This window comes from Dendrobates tinctorius, unplaced genomic scaffold, assembly GCF_039654945.1.
Source record: "Dendrobates tinctorius isolate UK_male_01 unplaced genomic scaffold, ASM3965494v1 ptg000035l, whole genome shotgun sequence".
In the NCBI taxonomy this organism is placed as follows: Eukaryota; Metazoa; Chordata; class Amphibia; order Anura; family Dendrobatidae; genus Dendrobates; species Dendrobates tinctorius.
Genome location: NW_027361703.1, coordinates 15,465,143 through 15,492,916, shown reverse-complemented (window position 1 = coordinate 15,492,916; position 27,774 = coordinate 15,465,143).

Sequence of the window (27,774 nt, the reverse complement as noted above, 5' to 3'; positions counted from 1 at the left end):
GTCACGGATGTGGTTTTGCGGAACCACTGTACCACGGACCGCAGAGAGCCTGGAGTGGCGTGACTAAGCGAACACGTGACTGTTTACTAGCGCCTCTGATGGTGAGGTTAGACTTCGCTCCCCATGAGTACCAGGTGCCACTCCAGGACAAATCAATGGACGTGCAGCAGCTGGACCCAGAGGACATACAGAGGCAGAGTTCGTATCAGAGTGCAGCAGGCAGAGTTCTCACCAGAGTGCAGCAGGCAGTGGTTGTATCAGAGTGCAGCAGGCAGGGTCTGCATCAGAGTGCAGCAGGCAGGGTCTGCACCAGAGTGCAGCACGCAGACTTTCCACCAGAGTGCAGCAGGGACTAGTATGCAACCTTACACAACATAGACTGTGTGGGGAATAGATAGCTCAGCTGGGGATCTTTGCTTTGGCACAAGCGTGTGGCTATGAAGTCACTTCAGCAGACTAGCAATATGGACACGGCATCTTTATTGTGCACACTTGTTATCCAATGTTACACATGCCAAACATGAAATAAAACGTCTAAGGCCGTCTGGCCACTAACTAACAATAGCAGGCTAACTACAAAATAAACCTATATAACAGCAAACAAGTCCATGTTATCTTACTGTGTCAGCTCCCAGCTCAGCAGATGATAGACTGAGAGATCCCAGCTCCTCCTGATTATATCAGCTGGACCAGTCAGGAAACCAAAACCTGTATTGAATTAGTGGAGGGGGAACTACCAGTCCTTTCCATGCTGATCACTAAGGAAACCAGGACTGGATTACAGTGAAATAAACTGGCTTCATCATCAGTACAGGGAGACATATGAAATGAAACGGGGAGAAACATACCTGTTTTCTAGTACCTCTCCCCTTGGCACCTCACACACCCCCCTCCTCTGTTCGAGCCCGTGGGGTCGGACACGACGAGTCACCAAGCAGTGCGTTCTAGACAACGCATCTGCATTTCTGTGCGCTGTGCCCGCCCTGTGCTCAACGGAAAATTTAAACCCTTGTAATGCTAAGAACCAGCGTGTCACCCGTGCATTGCCTTCTTTTGCCCGGGACATCCATGTTAGGGGCGAATGGTCCGTCACTAGCCTAAACTGGCGACCTAGTAAATAATAGCGCAAGGTGCACAGGGCCCATTTCACAGCCAGGGCTTCCCGCTCAACTACACTGTAGTTCTTTTCTGCTCTCGTAAGCTTTCTGCTTAGATAGGCCACTGGGTGTTCCTCACCATTTACTTCTTGAGACAAAACCGCGCCGAGGCCCACCCCAGAGGCGTCTGTTTGGACAATAAACTCCCGTTTAAAGTCTGGTGCAACCAACACTGGTTGGTCACAGAGGACTGTTTTCAATCGCTGAAAGGCCTCCTCTGCTTCTGCGTTCCACTTTATTGTGACAGATTTCGACCCCTTAGTAAGATCTGTGAGAGGAGCTGCGATGGTCGCAAAATGTTTGATGAACCGCCTATAATAACCAACGATCCCTAAAAAAGCTCCAACCTGTTTTTTGGTTACCGGTAGTGTTGAGCATTCCGATACCGCAAGTATCGGGTATCGGCCGATACTTGCTGTATCGGAATTCCGATACCGACTTCCGATATTTTTTCAATATCGGAATTCGGCATCGGAATCGGAAGTTCAAAGTTGATTGACAGACTGACGTCATCATGATGCGCGGTGTGTGCGCATCATGATGCGCCGTCATTTCGGGCCTTCCAGGGGTCTCTGCCGGCCTGCCGGGGGGCTGTGCCGGCCTGCCGGGGGGCTGTGTGGACTGCCCGGGGTCTGTACCGGCCTGCCGGGGGGCTGTGCCGGCCTGCCGGTGGTCTGTGCACCCTGTGGGGGTCTGTACCGGCCTGCCGGGGGGCTGTGCCGGCCTGCCGGTGGTCTGTGCACCCTGTGGGGGTCTGTACCGGCCTGCCGGGGGGCTGTGCCGGCCTGCCGGGGGGCTGTGCTGATGTCCGGGGGTTTGTGCAAGCATCGTCCGATGGGACTACAAGTCCCATCGGGCGATGCCTGCTACCATGACAGTGATTGACACATTAGCCAATGATGGGACAGTAGTAGTCCCATCATCCGGCTAATGTGTTAAATGTTAAAAAAAAAAAAAAAAATACTACATACATACTACATGCATGCTACATACATACTACATGCTACATACATACTACATATATACTACATACATACTACATATATACTACATACATACTACATACATACTGCATGCTACATACATACTACATGCATGCTACATACATACTACATGCCACATACATACCACATACATACTACATGCATGCTACATACATACTACATGTAACATACATACTACATATATACTACATACATACTACATATATACTACATACATACTACATACATACTGCATGCTACATACATACTACATACATACTAGGGAAATTCCCACACAGCAATGGCATAAAGTGAGACTAGGGACTTTTTTTTTTTTAAGTGGCGGAGGAATACAGTGCGGAAGGATACCTACCTTCCGTCATTGGATTCCTGCAGCCCGTAGAGAACGGCAGCAACAGCTGATGCTGCAGTTCTCTACCCAAGATCGTCGTGGGACACACTCGTGGACTGCTTCGGATCGTGGGTGAGTATTTTTGTGGTTTGTTATGTTAATATTTATTCCGGAAAAGACAATGGCTTCGGGGAACAATGTGACAAGTATTGGTAAGTATGTTACTCTATGTTATATGTACTGTATGTCTATGTATGTATTGTATGAATGTATTGTATGTATGTAGTATATATGTGGTATGTATGTAGCATGTAGTATGTATGTAGTATGTATGTAGCATGTATGTAGTATATATGTAGTATGTATGTAGCATGTAGTATGTAGCATGCATGTAGTATATATGTAGTATGTATGTAGCATGCATGTAGTATATATGTAGTATGTAGCATGTAGTATGTATGTAGCATGCATGTAGTATATATGTAGTATGTAGCATGTAGTATGTATGTAGCATGTAGTATGTATGTAGCATGCATGTAGTATGTATGTAGTATATATGTGGTATGTATATAGCATGCAGTATGTATGTAGCATGCATGTAGTATATATGTAGTATGTATGTTGCATGTAGTATTTATGTAGTATGAATGTAGCATGTATGTAGTATGCATGTTGTATGTATGTAGCATGTAATTTTTTTTTTTTTTTACATTTAACACATTACTACTGTCCCATCATTGGCTAATGTGTCAATCACTGTCATGGTAGCAGGCATCGCCCGATGGGACTTGTAGTCCCATCGGACGATGCCTGCACAGCCCCCCGGAGCCTGCACAGACCACCGGCAGGCCGGCACAGCCCCCCGGCAGGCCGGCACAGCCCCCCGGAGCCTGCACAGCCCCCCGGCAGGCCGGCACAGCCCCCCGGCAGGCCGGCACAGCCCCCCGGAGCCTGCACAGACCACCGGAGCCTGCACAGACCCCCTGGCAGGCCGGCACAGCCCCCCGAAAGGCCCGTACAGACCCCAGAGAGGCTGTACAAGGGCAGGAAAGGGTTTTTCTTATTCCGATACCGGAAGTCCCATAGACTTGAATGGGACTTCTGGTATCGGAATCGGCGATACCGATACTTTTTTTAAAGATCGGCCGATACCATCCGATACGATACTTTGAAGTATCGGACGGTATCGCTCAACTCTAGTTACCGGTCATGGCCAATTTTGAATAGCATCCACTTTATTGGCTTGAGGCTTCACGACGCCTCTCCCTATGCTATATCCCAGATAGCGAGCCTCTTCCAATCCCAACGTACATTTCTTGGGATTGGCAGTCAACCCAGCTGTTTTTAAGGAGTCTAAGACGGCTTGTACTTTTGATAAATGTGTGTCCCAGTCATTGCTAAAGATAATAATGTCGTCCAAGTACGCAGATGCATACTGGCCATGGGGTTTTAGGACAATATCCATTAGACGTTGGAAGGTGGCTGCGGCACCATGCAACCCAAATGGCATATCTCGGTACTGGAATAATCCCTGGGGCGTAACAAAGGCAGTTTTCTCTTTGGCTGATTCCGTGAGGGGAATCTGCCAATAACCTTTTGTTAAGTCAATAGTAGATATGTACCTAGCCGAACCCAGTCTCTCTATCAGTTCATCGACTCTTGGCATCGGGTAGGCATCGAATTTCGATACTTCGTTTACTTTCCGAAAATCGTTACAAAATCGGATAGTCCCATCGGGTTTGGGCACCAGTACGATAGGGCTAGCCCAATCACTCCGGGACTCCTCAATGACCCCGAGCTCTAACATCTTCTTCACTTCCTGGGCAATGGCTTGTCTCCGAGCCTCCGGAATTCGATATGGTTTAAGCCATACCCGCGCCTGTGGATCAGTAATAATGTCATGTTTAATTAGGTGAGTCCGGCCAGGAAGTTCCGAGAAAATATCTGCGTTCCTCTGTATGAACTCCCTGGTCTCTCGTTTTTGCCTTTCGGATAGCGTGTCTGCAATACCCACTTCTGGCGGAGCTACCTGGGGGTCCTTTACCTTAGAAGGTGGTGCCCCTCGAGGCCCATCCTCAAGGGCAGCTCCTGCCACCAGACTCTCCCTGTCCCGCCAGGCCTTAAGCAAGTTTATGTGGTATATTTGTTCGGGCTTTCTCTTGTCTGGTTGGTGTATCTTATAATTTACTTCACCTACTCGTTCCAGCACTTCGTATGGTCCCTGCCATTTCGCAAGAAATTTATTCTCTATGGTAGGCACCAATACCAACACCCTGTCTCCGGGTTGAAAGACTCGTGTTTTTGCCGCTCGGTTGTATACCGTGCTTTGGGCATGTTGTGCGCGCTCTAAACACTCTTTAACTATTGGCATAACTGCTGCAATTCGGTCCTGCATAAGTGTTATGTGTTCAATTACACTGCGATAAGGAGTTACCTCTTGTTCCCAAGTCTCTTTGGCAATATCTAACAGGCCTCTAGGACACCGCCCATAAACCAACTCAAAAGGTGAAAAGCCTGTGGAGGATTGGGGTACCTCACGTATAGCGAACAGGAGGTATGGTAGTAGGGCATCCCAATCTCTCCCGTCCTTATCCACCACCCTTTTCAACATTCCCTTTAGGGTTTTGTTAAAGCGCTCCACCAAACCATCAGTCTGAGGGTGATATACTGAGGTACGCAAATGGGAGATTTTTAGCAGTTTACATAAATCCTTAAGTATACGAGACATAAAGGGGGTCCCTTGATCCGTAAGTATCTCTTTCGGAATGCCAGTGCGGGAAAACATATTAACCAGCTCCTTTGAAATTGATTTCGCATTGGCATTCCGCAAGGGCACTGCTTCGGGATAACGCGTGGCGTAATCCAATACTACCAAAATGTACTGATGACCCCTGGCAGATTTAACTAATGGACCGACTATATCCATTGCTATCCTCTCGAAGGGCACCTCTATTATTGGTAAGGGCACTAAGGGGCTTCTAAAGTGTGACATAGGTGCGGTCAATTGACACGTAGGACATGACCGACAGTACTGGGTCACGTCTCCCACTAGACCCGGCCAAAAGAAACGTTGCAGAATACGGTGTTTTGTCTTTTCTACCGCCAGGTGTCCTCCCAAGGGATGTTTATGTGCCAACTCCAAAACTACCTGGCGAAAGGACTTAGGTACCACTAGTTGTTCTACCACCACCCCTCGCACCTTGTCTATGTGATACAACATATCCTGCTGCACCGCCACGTGTGGGAACTCGTTTTGAGTCCCTGTGTACAATGGTCTTCCCTCGGAGACCTTTATGTTTTCCCACGCCCTTGCTAGAGTGGGATCCTGGTGCTGAGCGGTCCCGAACTTACCACGGGCCACCTCAAGGTCAGGCATTTCTAAAACATCCTCTAGCTGGTCTGCCTCGCCTGCATACACAGCCAGAGGAGAGTCCACAGATTCTAGTACTTCCTCTGAGATGAGTTCTCCGTCGTCTTGCTGCAATGGTTCAGGGGCTAGCTCCGGAGCACCGTCTTCAACTAGAGGGTTCATGCCACTTTTGAAGTTCCACAAGTCCCAAAATAAGGGAAAGTCTCTCCCCAGGATTACACTGTGTCCCATAGACTTTATGACTGCCGCCTGATGTCTTTTCGTCCCTACTGGCGTGGCAAGAGTAACCCAGGCAGTGGGGTAGTTCTTAGTATCCCCATGGATGCAACTAATGCCCACGGTTAAGTTCGTTAGGGCGCTAGAGTCCACCAAACTGGCATGTACCAAAGTTACTTGACTGCCGGAATCCAAGACGGCATTCACACTATAACCGTCAACCTCGACATGGCACACGTGTTGTTCATTTCCCGTGAGGGTCTCCGCCACACAGACTGACTGCACATATAATGAAAGACGCCTCATAGCATTACAGTCCATTGGCTCTGTAGTCATTGGGCAGTTAGCTGCTACATGGCCAAGCCCTCGACATCGCCAACATTGTATAGGCCCTTGTCTCCTCGATGGAGATCCCAGACGAGGTCTGCTGGCTTGATGTGAGCCCGTACCACCTCCATAGTCCTTTGTAGGTCTGCTACCCTTCATCGTGACGTTCTCTTCTTTTGAAGATGGAGTAGGTTTCGCAGGACTCTCCAGCGATTTCTTGGGGGGCCAGTGGGGTGCTAACGTCCCTTGGAGTAGGCTTTCAGAAGCATTGTAGCGTTCGACCATATTCACCAACTGGTCAGCGGTAGTTGGGTCACCCTGTCCAACCCACCTCTGGATCTTAGCGGGTAAGGACCGCAGGTACTTGTCTAGAACAACACGCTCCACCATCTGTGCGGACGTTAAAGCCTCCGGTTGCAGCCATTTTTTTACTAGATGGATGAGATCATGCATTTGTGAGCGGGTTGGCTGATGCTCCACAAAATTCCATAAATGCACCCTCTGTGCACGTACATACGTGTTTACTCCCAGCCTTGCCAGGATTTCGCCTTTGAGTTTGATATAGTCCATAGCATCCGCTCCACTCAGATCGTAATAGGCTTTTTGTGGATCTCCGCTCAGAAATGGAGCAACTACCTCAGCCCATCTGTCCAGTGGTAAGTGCTCACGTTCTGCAATACGTTCAAACACGGTGAGGTATGCTTCCACATCATCGTCTGCGGTCATTTTAAGCAAAGTCTTCTGTACGGCTTTCTGCGCACTAGCAGCGCTTTGTGCACGGTCTCCCTCATCTCGGGGTTGCCGAACCAAGGCCTGTTTTATTGCTTCCAACTGCTCTTGCTGCATCTGGTGTTGCTGCTCCAGAGCCTTCTGGAAGCAAGCATTAGTCTGCTGTTGCTGCACATTTGCTTGCAATAACTGCTTCACTAGTTCCTCCATATTACTGGACTCTGGACTCTTCAAAAGCGCAGAAGCTTTCAGCCAGGACATACACAGCGTTTTCTCTGCAGTCACAGTCCAGCAGCCACAAGTGCCCGCATTCGAAACACCATTTGTGGGGAATAGATAGCTCAGCTGGGGATCTTTGCTTTGGCACAAGCGTGTGGCTATGAAGTCACTTCAGCAGACTAGCAATATGGACAAGGCATCTTTATTGTGCACACTTGTTATCCAATGTTACACATGCCAAACATGAAATAAAACGTCTAAGGCCGTCTGGCCACTAACTAACAATAGCAGGCTAACTACAAAATAAACCTATATAACAGCAAACAAGTCCATGTTATCTTACTGTGTCAGCTCCCAGCTCAGCAGATGATAGACTGAGAGATCCCAGCTCCTCCTGATTATATCAGCAGGACCAGTCAGGAAACCAAAACCTGTATTGAATTAGTGGAGGGGGAACTACCAGTCCTTTCCATGCTGATCACTAAGGAAACCAGGACTGGATTACAGTGAAATAAACTGGCTTCATCATCAGTACAGGGAGACATATGAAATGAAACGGGGAGAAACATACCTGTTTTCTAGTACCTCTCCCCTTGGCACCTCACAACTGCAAAACAGGAAGGTTGCTCAGGCACCTCCCCAGTGGGGAAGAAGCAATATATACATAATATCCCACAGCCATTGGCTGGGGAGGAAATAGCAAGTGCACACCCTGGCATTTTAAGAGGGCAGGAGCGTGCGCATGTGTCCTAAGGACATGGCTAGAGGTCCGGCTAGAAGCATACAGAGCATTGGGAAGGGAAGAACTGACTGCAGCACGGGTGAGTGAAGTGACACGTTGGAGACCCTGCCTGTCAGAGCAGTGATCCGGTGTGGTGCTAACACAAAGAGTGTATGATGTCATCCTTTATAATTTTTACAGGATGTGCATGAGGCCTACCTCACAACTCTTTCACCTAAATATATGTACACACGTGGTCAAAATTGTTGGTACCCCTCGTTTAATGACAGAAAAACCCACAGTAGTGACAGAAATAACTTGAATCTGACAAAAGTAATAATCAAAAATCTACAAAAATGAACAAATGAAAGTCAGACATTGCTTTTCAACCATGCTTCCACAGAATTTTTAAAAAATAAAACTCATGAGATACGCCTGGACAGAAATGATGGTACCCTTAACTTAATATTTTGTTGCACATCCTCAAGGGTAAATGATTTTCAGCGCTTGCACTTAGTGTATAGGCTTTGCCAGTCTAGGAGTCCCACTCCTTAAAAATGGGGAAAAAAGTTTTCGAAAGCCCTCCGCTAAGTATCTTTAAAGGCTCATTCACACGTCAGTATTTGGTCAGTATTTTGCATCAGTGTTTGTATGCCAAAGCCAGGAATGGACCTTACCGAGAAAAAAATATAATTGAAAGACTGACTCCTGTTCTTTATTTTGGAGACATTCCTGGTTTTGGCATACAAATGCTGATGAAATACTGATCAAAAATACTGATGTGTGAAAGAGGCCTAAGGGTGTATTGCAGTCCCTTCTTCTAATTTTGGGTAGCCCTTGCACTGATTGCATAGACTTTGCCAGTCTAGGAGTTCCACTCCTTAAAAATCTAAAAAATTGTTTGCTGAGGCCCTTCTCTATGTGTCTCTAGGGTGTATACAGTTGAAACCAGAAGCTTACATACACTATAAAAAAAAGACACATATGCATGTTTTTCTCGATATCTGACATGAAATCAGAATAAACATTTCCCGTTCTAGGTCAGTTAGGATTACCATAATTAACTAATATTTGCTAAATGCCAGAATAATGAGACAGAGAGAGAGACTGTTTTAAGGCATTTTTATTACTTAGTGCAAAGTAAAAAGTTTACATCCATTTCATTAGTATTTGGTACCATTGCCCTTAAAGTGAATGACTTGGGTCAAACATTTGGGATATTCTTCCACAAGCTTCTCACAATAGTTGGTCGGAATTTGGTCCCATTCCTTCAAACAAAACAGGTGTAACTGATCCAGGTTTGTAGGTCTCCTTGCTCGCACCGGCCTTTTCAGCTTTGCCCATGAATTTTCAATAGGATTGAGATCAGGGCTTTGTGATGGCCACTCCAAAACATTGCCTTTGTTATCCTTAAGCCACTTTGCTACAATTTTGGCAGTATGATTCTCATCATTGTCCATTTGGAAGCCCCATTTCTGCCCAAGCTAAAGGGAATCTGTCACCCCTTTTTTCAAATATGAGCTGCTGGCACCGACATCAGGGGCTTATCTACAGTGTTCTGTAATGCTGCAGACAAGCCCCTGATGTAACCTGAAAGAGCAGAAAAAAGAGTTAGATTATACTCACCGGGGGCGGTCCGTTCCGATGGGTGTCACGGTCCGGTTCAGCGCCTCCTATCTTCATACGATGCCGTCCTCTTCTTTCCTTCCTGTCGTGGCTTCTGCGCAGGTGCACTGCTCTGCCCTGTTGAGGGCAGAGCAGAGTCCTGCAGTGCGCAGGCGCCGGGAGAGGTCCGGCGCCTGCGCACTGCATATGTGCCTTTTGTATAGTGTATGTAACCTTCTAATTTCAACTGTAAGTGTAAACAAGGAGGATAGGACTGAATGTGTGCAAATCTGAATCACATTCTTTCCACAGGTCCTGGAGAAACATATGACTTTGGTGAGTCCTGTACACGAGTCCTCCCACAATCATATCACACAAGGGAAATTTAAGTGATAACAGCAGGAGTGTAAATGACCTTCTACGGTAATTGAGGGGAGTCCTGTTCTGGATAATAAACCAATGTGATGACAGCTTTTTCAAGTTAAAATAAAGTTAAATTCATACAATAAGGGCTCGCTCACGTGACCGTTTAACAAGGCCGAGTGCTAGCCAATGTTTAATAGCACTAGACCCAATATTATACTATGAGGCTGCACAGATCTGTGATTTTTTTTTTCATGCAGATCCAGCATGAGAAAAAAGAAAATTACAGCATGCGTGTAAAATAGCAGACTGCACTCGGATGTCATCTGAGAGCAGTCCCATTACCGTGGACACAGAGAATGGAGAAGATGGAGAAATTACGTTCTCTGTCTTTTCCGTACCTGTGATATGAATCTTTTATGAGAGAGAATCAGATCACACTAAGGCCATGTTCACACGTTCAGTATTTGGTCAGTAATATTTTACATCAGTATTTGTAAGTCAAAATCAGGAGTGAGTGAAAAATGCAGAAGTGGTAATGTGTTTATATTTTACTTTTCCTCTGATTGTCCCACTCTTAATTTTGGCTTACAAAACCTTGTGAGCGAGCCCTTAGTGACAAAGTAATGTGCTTACATATAAAGAGTGATCACAGCGCTAACCATCAGACAGGCAGCAGATTTTATAAAGTTCAACAAAACTTAAATGCCAACTGGCCACCTCCTGAGGGGCAACATCAAGAATGTTCATGAAATGACCAGAAAAAGTCGATTTTCGTCCTTCACATTGGCTCAGCTGGTGGCGGCTGTCACAGTATTTAGCACATGATGTTCATGAAGGAAGGAAGTTTTCTTACTAAGCAGATATTCTGTGTTTTGTTTAAATTGTTGTTATTGAACATTTTCTAATTATTATACAAAATGGGAGAGATATTAAGATAAAAAGGAAGACAATTGGTTACTATGAGCAACAGTTTTCCCATTCCACAACACCTCAGCAGGCACTGACCAGGTGGGAGAAATCTAGCATCCCTGGGAACATAAGCTCCCAGCTATTGTCTGCCCCCCAGAAAGGAGCAGAGAGCACAGGACAGAAATGAATCCCCCCTTCTGTGCCCATATACACATCACACATCCTCCATCCTATAGGCACATCTTCCATCTTAAAGGGATCAATGGTATGGAAGTCAGGGAAAATCCCTCAGCGCTCTGATTCTGACCCCAGGCTTCTATTAAAGAGATCATTGGTATGTAAGTCAGGGCAAATCCACTCTGCGCTTTGGTTCTGACACCAGGCCTCTCTTAAAGGGATCCCCGGTATGGAAGTCAGGGCAAATCCATCCAGCGCTTTGGTTCTGATCCCAGGCCTCCCTTAAAGGGATCCCCGGTACAGAAGTGAAGGGAAATCCACTCTGCGCTCTGGTTCTGACGCCAGGCCTCTCTTAAAGGGATCCCCGGTATGGAAGTGAAGGGAAATCCACTCTGTGCTCTGGTTCTGACCCCAGGCTCTTCTTATAGGGATCTCCAGTATGAAAGTTAGGGCAAATTCATTCAGCGCTCTGATTCTGACCCAGAATTCTATTAAAGGGATCATTGGTATGGAAGTGAGGGCAAATCCACTCTGTGTTCTGGTTCTGGCCCTAGGCCCCTCTTAAAGGTATCCCCGGTAAGGAAGTGAGGGCAAATCCATTCAGCGCTCTGGTTCTGATGCCAGACCTCTCTTAAAGGGATCCCCAGTATGGAAGTAAGGGCAAATCCACTCAGTGCTCTGGTTCTGACACCAGGCCCCTCTTAAAGGGATCATTGGTATGGAAGTTAGGGCAAATCCACTTTGCGCTCTGGTTCTGACCCCAGACCCCTCTTAAAGGGATCCCCAGTATGGAAGTTATGGAAAATCCACTCTGCGCCTTGGTACTGACCCCAGGATTCTACTAAAGGGATCCCTGGTATGGAAGTTAAGACTGTTCCACTCATCGCTCTGGTTCTGACCCCAGGCCTCTCTTAAAGGGATCCCTAGTATGGAAGATAGGACCGTTCCACTCAACGCACTGGTTCTGACCCCAGGTTGAAGGGATAATGTGGGATAACTGTTACCACCCACCTTTCGTGTCTCCCTCTTTCCTCATAGACTGTAAGCTTGCGAGCAGGGCCCTCTTTCCTCTTGGTATTTGTTATAATCTACTGTATGTGATTATTGTTATGCTGTAATGTCTATTGTCTGTACAAATCCCCTCTGAAATGTAAAGTGCTGCGGAATATGTGGGCGCTATAAAAATAAAATTTATTATTATTATTAGTAGTAGTCCAGTAGCTCTGGCTGACGGGATGATGTGGCATATTGATGTAGTAGTCTGGTAGCTCTGGCTGATGGGATGATGTGGGTTATTAGTGGTAGTAGTCCGGTAGCTCTGGCTGATGGGATGATGTGGGATATTAGGGGTAGTAGTCAGGTAGCTCTGGCTGACAGGATGATGTGGGATATTAGGGATAGTAGTCTGGTGGCTCTGGCTGATGGAATGATGTGGGATATTAGTGGTAATAGTCTGGTGGCTCTGACGAGATGATGAGGGATATTAGTGGTAGTAGTCCGGTGGCTCTGGCTGACAGGATGATGGGGGAATTTAAGGGTAGTTGTCCGGTGGCTCTAATGGGATGGTGTGGGATATTAGGGGTAGTAGTCTGGTGGTTCTGGCTGGCGGGATGATGTGAGATATTAGGGGTAGTAATCCAGTGGCTCTGGCTGACGGGATGATATGGGATATTAGTGGTAGTAGTCTGGTGGCTCTGACTGGATAATGTGGGATATTAGTGGTTGTAGTCCGGTAGCTCTGGCTGATGGGGTGATGTGGGATATTAGGGGTAGTAGTCTGGTGGCTCTGGCTGATGGGATGATGTGGGATATTAGGGGTAGTAGTCCGGTGGCTCTGACGGAATGATGTGGGATATTAGTGGTAGTAGTCCGGTGGCTCTGATTGGATGATGTGGGATATTAGTGGTAGTAGTCCGGTGGTTCTGGCTGGTGGGATGATGTGGGATATTAGGGATAGTAGTCCGGTAGCTCTGGCTGACAGCATGATGTGGGATATTAGGGATAGTAGTCTGGTGGCTCTGGCTGATGGGATAATGTGGGATATTAGTGGTAGTAGTCTGGTGGCTCTGATGGGATGATGTGGGCTATTAGGGGTAGTAATCCGGTGACCTTGGCTGACAGGATGATGTGAGATATTAGTGGTAGTAGTCCAGTGGCTCTGACTGGATTATGTGGGATATTAGTGGTAGTAGTCCAGTGGCTCTGGCTGATGGTATGATATGGGATATTAGGGGTAGTAGTCCGGTGGCTCTGATGGGATGATGTGGGATATTAGTGGTAGTAGTCCGGTGGCTCTGGCTGATGGTATGATATGGGATATTAGGGGTAGTAGTCCGGTGGCTCTGGCTGACTAGATGATGCGAGATATTAGGGGCAGTAGTCCGGTGGCTCTGAAAGGATGATGTGGGATATTAGTGGTAGTAATCCGGTGACCTTGGCTGACAGGATGATGTGAGATATTAGTGGTAGTAGTCCGGTGGCTCTGGCTGATGGGATGATGTGGGATATTAGGGGTAGTAGTCCGGTGGCTCTGGCTGACGGGATGATGTGGGATATTAGGGGTAGTAGTCTGGTAGCTCTGGCTGATGGAATGATGTGGGATATTAGTGGTAGTAGTCCGGTGACTCTGAAGAGATGATGTGGGATATTAGTGGTAGTAGTCTGGTGGGCTCTGGCTGATGGGATGATCTGGGATATTAGGGGTAGTAGTCCGGTGGCTTTGGCTGACAGGATGATGTGGGATATTTGGGGTAGTTGTCCAGTGGCTCTGGCTGATGGGATGATGTGGGATATTAGGGGTAGTAGTCCGGTGGCTTTGGCTGACAGGATGAGGTGGGACGATGTGGGACATTAGGGGTAGCAGTCCGGTGGCTCTGGCTGATGTTATGATGTAGAATATTATAGTGAATGTGACTAAGCGGAGTGGGCGGGGCTATACACTCAGCTTTTTATATATAGATATAATCATAATAATTTGTTGTAACTAACCGTAGTTAGTTACTATGCCCGGGCAAAGTCGGGCTCTTCAGCTAGTGGAATTATGATTTCTTCCACAGTACCTTACCCTTTAGATAGTTTCTTTATCACCCATTATTAAAGCTAGCTATGTAACTGCCTATCCTGAAATGACTTTAGTCTGCATAGATCATGGGATGTCAGATATCCATTCCTGGCTGCCTTATAGTTGCCATCTCATCTAAGCATTCACTCAGTCTTTATTAAAGCATACAAACAAATTCATTCTTATCTATCTAATAGGAAGACGACAGCTGTCTAGACCTGAACTGTGTTCCTGCCTATCCTGAAATGATTCTCGTGGACAGCCCATACTACATGACATATACAGCTAGTCTGCATAAATCATGGGATGTCAGACATCTATTCCTGACTGCCTTATAGTTGCCGTTTCATCTAAGCATTCACAGACTCTTTATTAAAGCATACACACACATTCATTCTTATCTATCTAATAGAATGACGACAGCTGTTCAGACCTGCATCAGACCTACATTCCACCACAAGAGCCACTCCACAGTAATCCCTGGAAAATAAATTCACTCTGAGTGATCAATAGAGGTACTATTTCCCTCTTTGATCTCAGAGCATTGACTCTTCTAAGACTGCTGCTCAAACTGTTGGGGTGCAACTGTGGGAACCTATTTTCAAAGATGACGTCCACCACCCAAGTCTCAAAAGGCTGAAAGGGTCTTCAGGAGAGGTGGATAGTCAAGCTAAGCTCTCAGATGGTCACCTCTATAGCTGTAGCGTCATCCTTCCTATAGTTAAAGCCAGAGGTGTACATACTATTGATCCTCTTCTGTCTGTGTCCGCCAGTGATTGCAATGTATAATTCATTTCCTGCAATAAGAAACACAGCACATTAATAATTTTCAGGCAATCAACATGAATACAATCAATCCTATTCCTACCCCTAGGGTCTTTAGCAAAGATAAGTGTTAAACTGTAACTGTTAAACTGTAAAGCGCAGCGGAATATGTTGGCGCTATATAAATAAAGATTATTATTATTATGTTGTTTAACCAAACTCCGATAAACTCCATCCAGTAGATGGTATTCCATCCCACTTTGGAAATATCTCTAGCTTTTTGCCGCAGCTCCTTTACCATATCCATGTTTCTGTCAATTGAATCATCTGCATATTCAATCCAGAAGCAGCATTTCCCACCTATAACAGCACAAGTTTCAGCTTCAATTGATAACAGGTAGTCAAGAACTATTCTGTCCTGAAGGGCTACCTTCCTAACCTGCTCATTAAGGGCATGAAGAGAACTTATTGTTTCAATAACTATTCAATCCATTATACTATCATATTTATTTAGCCTATTTGCTCGTTCAACTCCACAACATGTCCAAGATAGTTAAAGGCCTGAGGTGACATTTGTGCCTCAGTCATTCTATCTCCTCCTGTTTTATTTTTTTTGGAGTGATCAGGAGTTCACCATCTACTCCACAATCAACTCTCCCTCCCACAGGAGTAGATATCTCTCCCCATATACCAGGGGTAGGATGGAAAGAGACATATTCAGAAGTTTTGGCCCTAACGTGGGGTTCATTATATTTTGGATGTGGTAGGAGTACCAACATCCACATTCATTCACACATACATATCCAAAGGTATTAGTGACACTTCACAGCTGCTTCAGGTTCTTAGAATTTGCACTCACGACAGTGAGGCAGAGATTGAGATTAAGTAGTGAGAGCAAATGAGAAACTAGGTGTATATATTGCTAGCCAGATAAGCCAAATGAACACCCCTTTTGTTTGCCTCAACTGCAACTCTAATAACCAGTGAAGTTAGATACTAGCCCCTTACCGTATATAGGAACTTGTTATAGACATAGCATGTAGATGATGCTGAGGTTGACTTAATCATGTGTCTTTAAAAATACTGGATATATAATGTTCAAAATATACTTAGTGTGTTTTTAACAGAGATGTACATTCCAGACTCCCAATGCATTTCCCCCGTCTTATTGTAGGAATTCATCAGGGGACACATTTCAGACAACATGTGATACAGCTTTCAATGCCTGGAATGCACTAAGTGCCTAATGTCTCCCACATATAAGAGCTTAGGGGTCAGATTGGAGCCCATTCATTCCGGGTCAGGTGCGAAAGGTATCGATGGAAAAAAGGGCACCTGGCCCAGCCCCCTCTCCAGGATTTTTCTTTGCCTGAGGATTCTTCAGAGTTGGCCTCTGTGGAGGCATTTCTCTCTGCTCTCTGTCTCATTTATGACGACCCTGACAAGATTGCTGTGGCCAAGTCCAAGATCCTTAGATTGGTTCAGAGAGGCTGTGGAAATCTCTTGGAATGACCATGCTCTCTGGAGTCAGTTCTTCCAGGGACTGCATCATCAGATTAAGGATAGAATCATTTACAATTTCTCTCCCCATGGAATGGAAAGTATGACCCTCACTATCCATTTAGACAGAAGTCTGATGGATAGAGACACATTAGAAGGTGTTTTAGTAGTGTCTCCTTCATCAGGTGAGACTGGAGAATCTACACAAATTGGGGCTTGCAGTGACCCTAGAGAGGGTACAGAACATTGTTCTTGTTTATATTGTCGTCGTTCACATCACGTCATGGTTCAATGTTTTAAGTAAAGAAAAACCTTCAGTGTGAAATTGCATGTTCCTAGAGTCTGAAATGATCTCTGGTACAAGCATCAGGTTTTTTCTTACCAGTATCCCTGGAGACTAAAACTGGTTTTATTTTTACAGCTGCATATGTGGATTCGGGTTCTATTTTGAACCTTATTGATTATGATGCTGTAAACTGTGGTTATAATGTACTCTCGGTCTTCCCATTCAAGTGTCAGCAATTGATAATTCTCCTCTTTCTTAAAGCCATGTACAGTAGGTCAAGGATAAATGCAGGGCCGGTTTTAGGCAAAGTGGGGCCCTAGGCAAAGGTTCCCAAATGCTAACATATAGCACATCACACAGAAGCATTTCAGTTGTATTTACATGCACTGAGTTCAGGCCACTAAACAAGTGTGATCGACAATATTGAAATCGTTCAACACTTGTTTTCCGGCCTCTTTCCACCGTCTGAGAAAGTATAATGCAGCCCACATATAGTATAATGCAACCACCCCACAAAGTATAATGTAACCCCCCCATAGAATATAATGCAGCCCCCCCCATATAGTATAATGTAGCCCCCCTCATAGAGTATGATGCAATCACCACTCATAGAATATAATAAATATAATACAGCCCCCCTTAGAATATAATGTAGCTCAGAATAGAATAGAATACAGCCCACCTCCCCATAGAATATAATGTAGCCCCATCAAAGAGTATGATGCAATCCTCCCTCATAAAATCTAATACAGCCCCCATAGAATATAATGTAGCCCCCATAGAAAAAAATACAGCCCTCCTCCCCATAGAATATAATGTAGCCCCTCATAGAATATAATGTAGCCCCTATAGTATATAACACAGCCTCCCTCACAGAATATAATATACCCCCCAAAAGTATATAAAACAGCCTACATAGTATATAGCACAGCCACATAATATATAGCACAGCCCACATAGTAAATAGCACAGCCCACATAGTAAATAGCACAGCCCACGTAGTATATAACACAGCCCACGTAGTATATAACACAGCCCATGTAGTATATAGCACAGCCATGTAGTATATAACACAGGCTCAAAGTATAAAACAGCCACATAGTATATAACACAGCCACGTAGTATATAACACAGCCATGTAGTATATAACACAGCCCACATAGTATATAGCATAGCCATGTAGTATATAACACAGCCTCATAGTATAAAGCAGTCACATAGTATATAACACAGCCACGTAGTATATAACACATCCCACATAATATATATCACAGCCCATATAGTAAATAGCACAGCCACGTAGTATATAACACAGCCCACATAGTATATAGCATAGCCATGTAGTAAATAACACAGCCTCATAGTATAAAACAGTCACATAGTATATAACACAGCCACGTAGTATATAACACAGCCCACACAGTATACAACACAGCCCACACAGTATATAACACAGCCCACACAGTATATAGCACAGCCCACATATAGAATATAGCACAGCCACGTAGTAAACACAATCCTTACCTCTCCTCGTGCCCGCGCTGCTCCCGGCTCCTGTCTCAGCGGCTGCTCTGCCTGGCACACAGTGAGTGTGCGATGATGTCATTGTGCACCCGCCGTGTCAGAGGCAGAGTGGGGAATGATGGGAGAGGGAGCATCAGCTGACACTCTCCTCCATCATTGCTTTGATGTACCGGCAGACACCAATATAGTTCAATGCGGTGGCGGGGGGAGTCGGCGCTGGGGGCAGGCGGGCCCCCCTGCTTCACAGGGGCCCCATAGCAGCTGCCTGATGTACCGCTAGCTGGGGGCCCTGGAGGAGCGGGGGCCCTTGGCAGCTGCCTCGTCTGCCTGCCCCTAACAAAAGTATGAAAGTAGGGGTACTTCACACTGAATCCATTACAATTATGGTGTTTCCTTCTCTACCTGCAAAAATAATGATGAGCTTACCTTGGTTACTTAAACACAATCCAACTTTCTTTTAATTGAAAGATTTGGGAGGTTGTCTGCACCAAGCTGTGTCCTCTGAATTCTTCCTGTGACACTCATTCAGCATTGCTACATCCCTTGCCAAATACTACAGCACTCCCATCTTCAACATATTACATCTGCCCTTTGACTCAGCTCCACCTTTGGGGAGCTATTCCAACTCTGCTGCATCAGCACCAGTCCCAGAGGATCAGCACTGGTCACTTCTGATCAGAAACCACAGGTGGCGTCACAAACACTTTATTACAAACTCTATTATCCCTTGTAAATATCCCCTATTATTGGATGCCCAGGGCCATGGACCAGGTCACTGCCACTGTGACACATCCCCTTTAAAAACTGGCCCGGTATCGAGTATCCCCACTGCCCTGGCGGACGCTCCAACTTGGCGTCACGAACAGGATAAACCAACTCGTTATCATCGGGTCTTGCACGCCTTAAATCTGAATGAACTGTAAAATCACCGCCATTTGCAGCACCATGTGGTGGGCAGGAGGAGAGAGGAGTACCATTGTGGGCGGAGCCAGGAGAAACAGCACAAAAGTCATGGCCGCCCTCACCAGTACTTCTATGTAAAAGATATATGTCCATCAAGCAGGGAAATCCGCCTCCTCCTGTGCAGCGGCGGGAGAAAGAAGAAAAAACACCGCCCAAGAAGGAGAGAGCGGGAATCCCTGGAGGGTGCGTCAGAGAACCAGGCCATCAAGATGGCATGCAGAGGTCACCCGGAGTGTGGACAGGAAGCAGGAAGCTGCCCCGGCTTGCGAGAGGAGAGCTATGACCTACCACCAGTAATGAACCCGGAGGTTCTTGATGCTGAAGTGGAGAAGCAGAGCTGCTGGCTCCTCAGGTCCCACATGACTATAGTATCTGACTGGAAAGTGGCTCTCACCGGCAGAGCACGGGAGCAGCAGATGACCCGGCACCCAGCATCTCCACCTCCGACAGAGGAGTATGGCACCGGAGACACAGTGGCAGGAGGTAAGGCGACCGACCCTGCGACAGTAGCTGAGGATACCTCATCTTTCATCGTTTTTAAGAAATCTCAAGATGGAAGAGGCCAGGAGCCATTTGGTGAGCTGCATTTCTTGCTACATGTTCACAGATTTACCAGTGGAAAAGCCAAACTTCACATGCCACAAATGCAAGCTTGTGTCCCTGTTGGAGGAAAAGTTGCAAAATCTCGAAGAGAGGTTAGCTACGTTGAAGATCATTAAGGAAGGTGAAGAGTTCTTGGACAGAGCAGAATTATCTCTTCATGTTACAGAAAGAGAAGAAATTCGAAGTGCACCTGAAGAAACAGAGGAATGGAGACATGTGACCCAGAGAAGCAGGAGGATCAGGAGGCAGTCAGCACCCATACTGCTCAGGAACCAGTACCAGGCTCTCACGCAGGAAAACGATGAAGAAATACATCAGGATAAGACTTTGCCAACAAACAGCAACCTTGTACGCCTTCAGAGTCCTCCTGGATGGAGAAAGAAAAATGTTGTGAAGAAGAAACGGAGAGTGGTGGTCATGGGGGATTCCCTGTTGAGAGGAACAGAGGCCGTTATCTGCAGACCGGATATAACTTCAAGAGAAATGTGCTGTCTTCCAGGTGCAAAAATTAAAGATGTGTCTGACAGGATATCAGGACTCTTCAGACCTACAGATGACTACCCATTCCTGCTACTACATGTGGGGACAAATGACACCGCAAGAAACGACCTGGAAACCATCTGCAGAGACTTTGAAGACTTAGGCAAGAAAGTGAAAGAACTGGGAGCGCAGGTGGTCTTCTCTTCCATCCTCCCAGTGGATGGCCATGGAACAAGGAGGTGGAATAAGATTCTGCAGGTGAACAACTGGCTACATCGATGGTGCCGTCAGCAACGATTTGGATTTCTGGATCACGGAGTGAACTACTTATACGATGGACTACTTGCTAGAGATGGGGTGCACCTTACGAAGACTGGAAAGCATGTATTTGGAAGTCGCCTTGCTACACTTGTAAGGAGAGCTTTAAACTAGAACAACATGGGAAGGGAAGCAAAAGACCAGAAAAAGCCATACACCTGACAAATGCTATTGAGAACTCTGCTATTAGAAGTGGAAAGGAAGAACAAAGACGAAAGAATCTAATGAATAAAAATATTGGAGAAAGAGAAACCAATCACAAACTAAAATGTTTCTATACTAATGCACAAAGCATGGGCAACAAACAAGGAGAATTGGAACTACTAACACAGGAAAAGAAATATGATGTCATTGGAATCACTGAAACTTGGTGGGACAATACACATGATTGGAAAGCAAGACTAGAAGGATACAACTTATTTGGAAGAAACAGACTTGATAAACGAGGAGGAGGTGTCGCATTGTATGTTAGAAACGCGTATATCTGCACAGAGATTGAAGCTTCAGAGACTGGGAGTTCTGTGGAAACTGTTTGGGTAAGAATACAAGGACAGAACAATGGAAAGGACACCATTGTAGGCATTTACTACAGGCCGCCTGTGCAAGCTGAAGATATGGATGAACTCTTTATGCATCAAATGGCCAAGTTCTCCAAAAAATATGACATAGTTGTCATGGGAGATTTCAACTATCCAGACATTTGTTGGGAATCTCTCTCAGGCAAAACTAACAGGTCAAGGAAATTCTTATCCTCTCTTGCTGACAACTTTATCTTCCAAAAGGTAGGGGAGAAAACAAGGGGAACTGCTACCTTGGATCTAATCCTAATAAACAGGGAGGAAATGGTTGAGGAGGTAAAAGTGGCTGGAACCCTAGGAGGTAGCGACCATGCTATTTTAGAATTTTGGATAACTAGAGGCGGAAGACCTGTGAAGACTCAGACGTCAAGGTTAGATTTCAGAAAGGCAGATTTTAAGGGATTCAGAAAGATAATTGGAGGGATCCAATGGCTGGATATCCTTAAAGACAAAAATGTCCAGGAAGGATGGGAAATCTTGAAAAATGAAATTCTCAAAGCACAGTTGTTAACAATTCCGAAAAGAGGGAAGAATAGGAAGCATTTAAGGAAACCAGGATGGGTGAACACAGAACTTAAGCACATGCTAAAAAGGAAGAAAAAAATGTTTATAAAATGGAAAGAGGGAGGCATATCTAAAGAAGAATATAATGCTGTCTGCAGAACCTGCAGGGCACAAATCAGATTATCTAAAGCTGAAAATGAATTGAGGCTTGCAAGAGATGTCAAAAGCAATAATAAAGGATTTTGGGGATATGTCAAAAGTAAAAGAAAAGTCAAAGATGCTATAGGATTTTTACAGGATGAAAATGATGAAATGGTAAGACAGGATGTTGAGAAGGCAGAACTTTTAAATTCCTATTTTGCATCTGTTTTCTCTCAGAAAGGAAATGTAACACCAACTGTTATTCACTGTCCTATTAAGGGAATAGAAGAATCCAGGATATCTATAAACAGAAAGATAGTGAGGAAACACTTAGCTAACCTAAATGAATTCAAGTCTCCAGGTCCAGATGAATTACACCCCAGAGTACTGAAGGAGATAGCAGAAGAAATTTTTGAACCCCTCTCCATAATCTTTGAAAATTCTTGGAGAACAGGAGAAGTGCCAGAAGACTGGAGAAGAGCAAATGTTGTTCCTATCTTCAAAAAGGGGAAGAAGGTGGACCCAGGCAACTATAGGCCGGTGAGTCTGACTTCTATACCAGGAAAGATCTTTGAACAAATTATTAAACAACATGTATGTCAATACCTGGATAAGAATGAAGTGATCAAACAGAGTCAGCATGGGTTTGTAACTAATAAGTCATGTCAGACTAACTTAATTTCCTTCTATGACGGTATCACTGATTGGGTGGATCAAGGAAATGCTGTAGATATAGTATATCTTGACTTCAGCAAAGCATTTGACAAAGTCTCTCATACAATCCTTATTGAAAAAATGACTAAGTATGGAATGGACAAGGCAACTGTTAGGTGGATTCATAACTGGCTTAGTGATCGGACCCAAAGAGTGGTCGTAAATGGCTGCACATCCAGTTGGAATAATGTCTCAAGTGGGGTACCACAGGGCTCTGTCCTGGGCCCTGTATTGTTCAACATCTTTATCAACGATTTAGATGAAGGAATTGAGGGTAAACTGATTAAATTTGCTGATGACACAAAGCTAGGAGGGATAGCTAATACTAGAGAAGAGAGAGAGAGGATTCAAAAAGATTTAAATAAACTGGAGAAGTGGGCAGCAACTAACAGAATGGTTTTTAACAGGGAGAAATGCAAAGTACTACATCTGGGCAATAAAAATGAAAAAAGCATATATAGAATGGGAGGAATAGGGTTAAGTGACAGCACATGTGAAAAAGACTTGGGTATACTAATAGATCACAGACTGAATATGAGTCAACAGTGTGATGCAGCAGCAAAAAAGGCAAATGCAATTCTAGGATGTATTAACAGAAGCATACAGTCTAGATCACGTGAAGTCATTATTTCCCTCTACTCCTCTGTGGTCAGACCTCATCTGGAATATTGTGTCCAGTTTTGGGCACCACATTTTAAAAAAGACATCAACAAACTGGAGCAAGTTCAGAAAAGAGCGACCAGAATGGTGACCGGTCTGCAAACCCTGTCTTATGAGGAAAGGTTGCAGGATTTGGGAATGTTTAGTTTGCAAAAGAGAAGACTGAGAGGAGACTTAATAGCTGTCTACAAATATCTAAAGGGCTGTCACATTGTAGAAGGATCAACTTTATTCTCATTTGCACAAGGAAAGACTAGAAGCAATGGGATGAAACTGAATGGGAGGAGACACAGATTAGATATTAGAAAAAACTTTTTGACAGTTAGAGTGATCAATGAGTGGAACAGGCTGCCACGAGAAGTGGTGAGTTCTCCTTCAATGGAAGTCTTCAAACAGAGGCTGGACAGACATCTGACTGGGATGATTTAGCGAATCCTGCTTTGAGCAGGGGGTTGGACCAGATGGCCCAGGAGGTCCCTTCCAACTCTACGATTCTATGATTCTACCCTCATAGGGCCTTATGATACCCGGCCAGTCAGACCATCTGGCTAGGTACATCAATTCTAGGACTGGGATTAACCCAGTGGTCAGCTGGAGACAGCAGCTGACCTGTTGCAGCCTGAACCAGCATCTCGGGAGGTGCGCGCGAGTGGGTAACCTTCCAGTGGGACCGCTCTGGCGCTGACCTGATGGGGTTCCCCGGGGAGACTCAAATCATTAGCCAGGCAGAAAATCTCTGGCAGCTCGCGCACCAGAGGCAGGTAAAGAAGGAAATGCGTGAGGCTGAACGGGCAGCTATTGAGGAGAGGAACGTGCGAGCTAAGGCGCAGGCACGCAAGGCCAAACATGAACACAGGGGCCCATAGAAACAGGGTACTGTCGTGGCCTTTCGTTTAAACACTGGCTGGGGATTTATAAAAGAGCCCACACTGTACGCAGAAGTGTTCGTCACCCGGCGGGATGAAGAGTCTCATCTGATGGAAGGGCACCCTGACAGGGATCTGTACCCGGGAGACCATGCCATGTACACCCACCACTGGGGAGAAAAAGGATGGTACACCCTGCATGTCCACCGGTGTTCATGGAGGGAGGCTTCAACATCTAGCCCCCATATGACGTGCCCCAACACGCCTGAATCAGCAGTCAGCTCGGAAGCATCGGCAGAAATCTCCAAGTCCGCAGTAACACCAGCCCCTTCAGTTCCATCAACCATCTACACAAGGGCTATTCAAGGCACTGTGGAGATGCGCTCCCAGAGCACCCAAACCCCTATAGTGGGAACTGCTAAACTGTTTGCCCTACCAGGGATCAGACTGGACGACTCCCGGCGAGGGGATTGCAGCTTCCAGCTGATGCCCTGGAAACAGGAAAAGCAGTAGGAAATTCAAGAAAAACTGAATAATGACTGTACATATTTTATAATGTTTACCTGGTTGGGTATGTTTGTTCATGTTTATCAAAGTTTCACAGAGACAAAAGGATCATGAACAGTGAGTGATCAAAACTTTCATTGCATATAGTTAGCACTTCTTAAGGTGCTCCTTATTGGTTTTACATCACCCCTTTCAGAGTGTGAATAGTACACTCTATTCCTTTAACAGACCAAAGAACGAAAACCCATTTGGCGTGGCTGTGGTCCCAGAAGGAGACCAGCCATGGCTTGCAGCCTGCCCAAGGCCTACGTTGGAGGTTTGGAATGGGTCCTCCATATTGCACTTAGGACATAAGACCCCGGATGGGGTACAGAGGACTACCTCAGTTTAAAGTTTTATTGAATCCAGTTGCACTTGATAAAAGTTTGATTGAATTTGTACTGTTATATTGAACTTAGTATAAAGAATGTTTTATGGAATGGTACAGAATAATAATAATCTTTATTTTTATATAGCGCTAACATATTTCACAGCGCTTTACAATTTGCACACATTATCATCACTGTCCCTGATGGGGCTCACAATCTAAATTCCCATCAGTATGTTTTTGGAATGTGGGATGATCCAGAGTACCCAGAAGAAACCAACACAAACACGGGGAGAACATACAAACTCCTTGCAGATGTTGTTCTTGGTGGGATTTGAACCCAGGACTCCAGCGCTGCAAGGCTACAGTGCTATCCACTGAGCCACCATGCTGCCCATAGAATGTTTATTGATAATTGAGATAGTAATGATTGCTGCTAATATTTTATAGGGAATTATAGTAAAAGTATTTCATAAGAATGTGAAGTAATATATATTTGATGAGAATATTTTCTTGCAATTTCTTATGTAACATTAAAGAAAAAGTGCCTCCCTTAAAGGGAAGTTGCAGTTAATATTGTTCACCTGTTGACTGGCCTGTTCAAAATTTTTGTATGTTCCTGTAACATCTGTTTGCTCTGCTTCAGCCTACGGATGTGCTGCATTTAACGGGGGGGGGGGTATGTGGTGCCCCTGAGGGTTCAGTCACCACAGAGGTACTGCACCTCACACAGAGGTGTGGTACCCCATTCTCAGGTAAGTAGGGAGCACCACCCGGGACTCTAGCACCTGCATCCCAGCACACATCACACAGCAGGGTTGTCCGTCCCTCCTTATTGGGTAGGAAAGGGTGTTGGGAGGTGGGTGGAGTGTAACAGGAGGAAAGCGGGAAGGATAGTGCAGAGTGGCTCAGAACGTGAGGAGAAGGTGAGAGGGAGCAGACGTGCTGACAAGCAGCTCCCTGGAAAGTTGAAGGAAACAGACAGAAAGAAGCTCCTGGAGGGGAGCAGAAGGGGTCTTAGGGGCACGTGACATGCGGATGCCACCCATGGGGCCTGATCCAGTAGTGGAGAGACCAGGTTGCAGTGGGGTACCAGCCCCTGAGTCCAGTGAAATAATTGTCAGACTCAGCTGGCAAGCCGGAGACAGAGGCATCTGTAGGTGCTTCAGTCAGAAGCCAGTTATCTTCGCCGTAAAGGCAGCCATAGAGGAGCAAGGGAATGCAGAGCAGCACACCTGGGACATTGTGAAGTGTTGGGCAGGAGAGGCGAGAAACCAACACAGTAAGATGGCCAGGAAAGGCACACACTCAAAAGAGTCCTGGAAGGGTGTATCCTGTTCTACTTGGGAGTTTGCTGGACCCCTCATCTGGAGTACACAGCACCAAGTGGGCATATGCCCATCAGAACAGTGAGTAAAGCTTTGGAACTGCACCCAGCTATGTCCTCTGAATTCTTCCTGCGACACCCACTCAGCATTGCAACATCCCTTGCCAAATACTACATCACTCCCATATTCAACATATTACATCTGCCCTGGGACTCAGCTCCACCTGTGGGGAGCTATTCCAACTCTGCTGCATCACCACCAGTCCTAGAGGATCTGGACCACAGCGCTGGTCATCTCTGACTAGAAACCACAAGTGGCGTCACGAACACTTTATTATAAACTATTATCCCTTGTAAATATCCCTTTTATTGGATGCCCAGGGCCACATAACGGGTCACTGCCGCTGTGAAACATCCCCTTTAAGAACCGGCCCGGTACAGAGTATCCCCACTGTCCTGGTGGGTGTTCCACTTAAGTCTTATTTGTTAACCTCTCAATTTATGAGAGAGAGGTTTTGAAAGAGTATATACAAAAAAGTCTGGCTATGAATCATATACAGCCTTCCACCTTTCAAGTCGTCGTGGGGTTTTTCTTTGTTAAGAAAAAAGATGGAGAGTTGCGTCCATGTTTGGACTTTAAAGAGATTTTTAAAAAATCACAGATTGCAATCTTTATCTTTTACCCCATTTACTAGAACTGTTTGATCAATTATTTGGAACAAAATTAATTTCTAAACTTTACTTGAGGAGGGCATATAACCCTCATAAGTCTTCAACAGGGTGACAAATGGGAAACTGCTTTTAATATGCCCGAGAGACATTTTTAAATCTGGTGATACCTTTTGGGTTGACCAATACTCCAGTGGTTTTCCAGAACTTTATAAACAACATTTTTCAGCCTCTGGTGGGTCACAGAATTTTATTCCACTAGACAGTGAAGAAAAAATAATTTACATTTTTAACACCAAGATTGTGTGTTAACCCCAAAATTTACATTTTCTCACTGGAAAATGGGTAAAAATGGCACCATAATTTGTCCCACAATTTCTGCTGAAAGTAAAAACACCCGATATGCGGATGTACAGCACTGCTTAGCCATGCGGACAGACTCAAGAGGGACGGAGCGCTATTTGCTTCCTGGAGCGCAGATTTTCCTAGAATAGTTTACGAACTCCATATAAAGAGCCCTTAAGTGCTAGAGGAACATAATCCCTCCCTCAAGTAACCCCATTTCTGGAAATTATATCGCTTTGGGAATTTATTTACTGGTGTATGACAAGATATAGAATAAACGGGCACCATCCACAATGTCAATTTACAGTGGGGCAAAAAAGTATTTAGTCAGTCAGCAATAGTGCAAGTTCCACCACTTAAAAAGATGAGAGGCGTCTGTAATTTACATCATAGGTAGACCTCAACTATGGGAGACAAACTGAGAAAAAAAAATCCAGAAAATCACATTGTCTGTTTTTTTTTCAT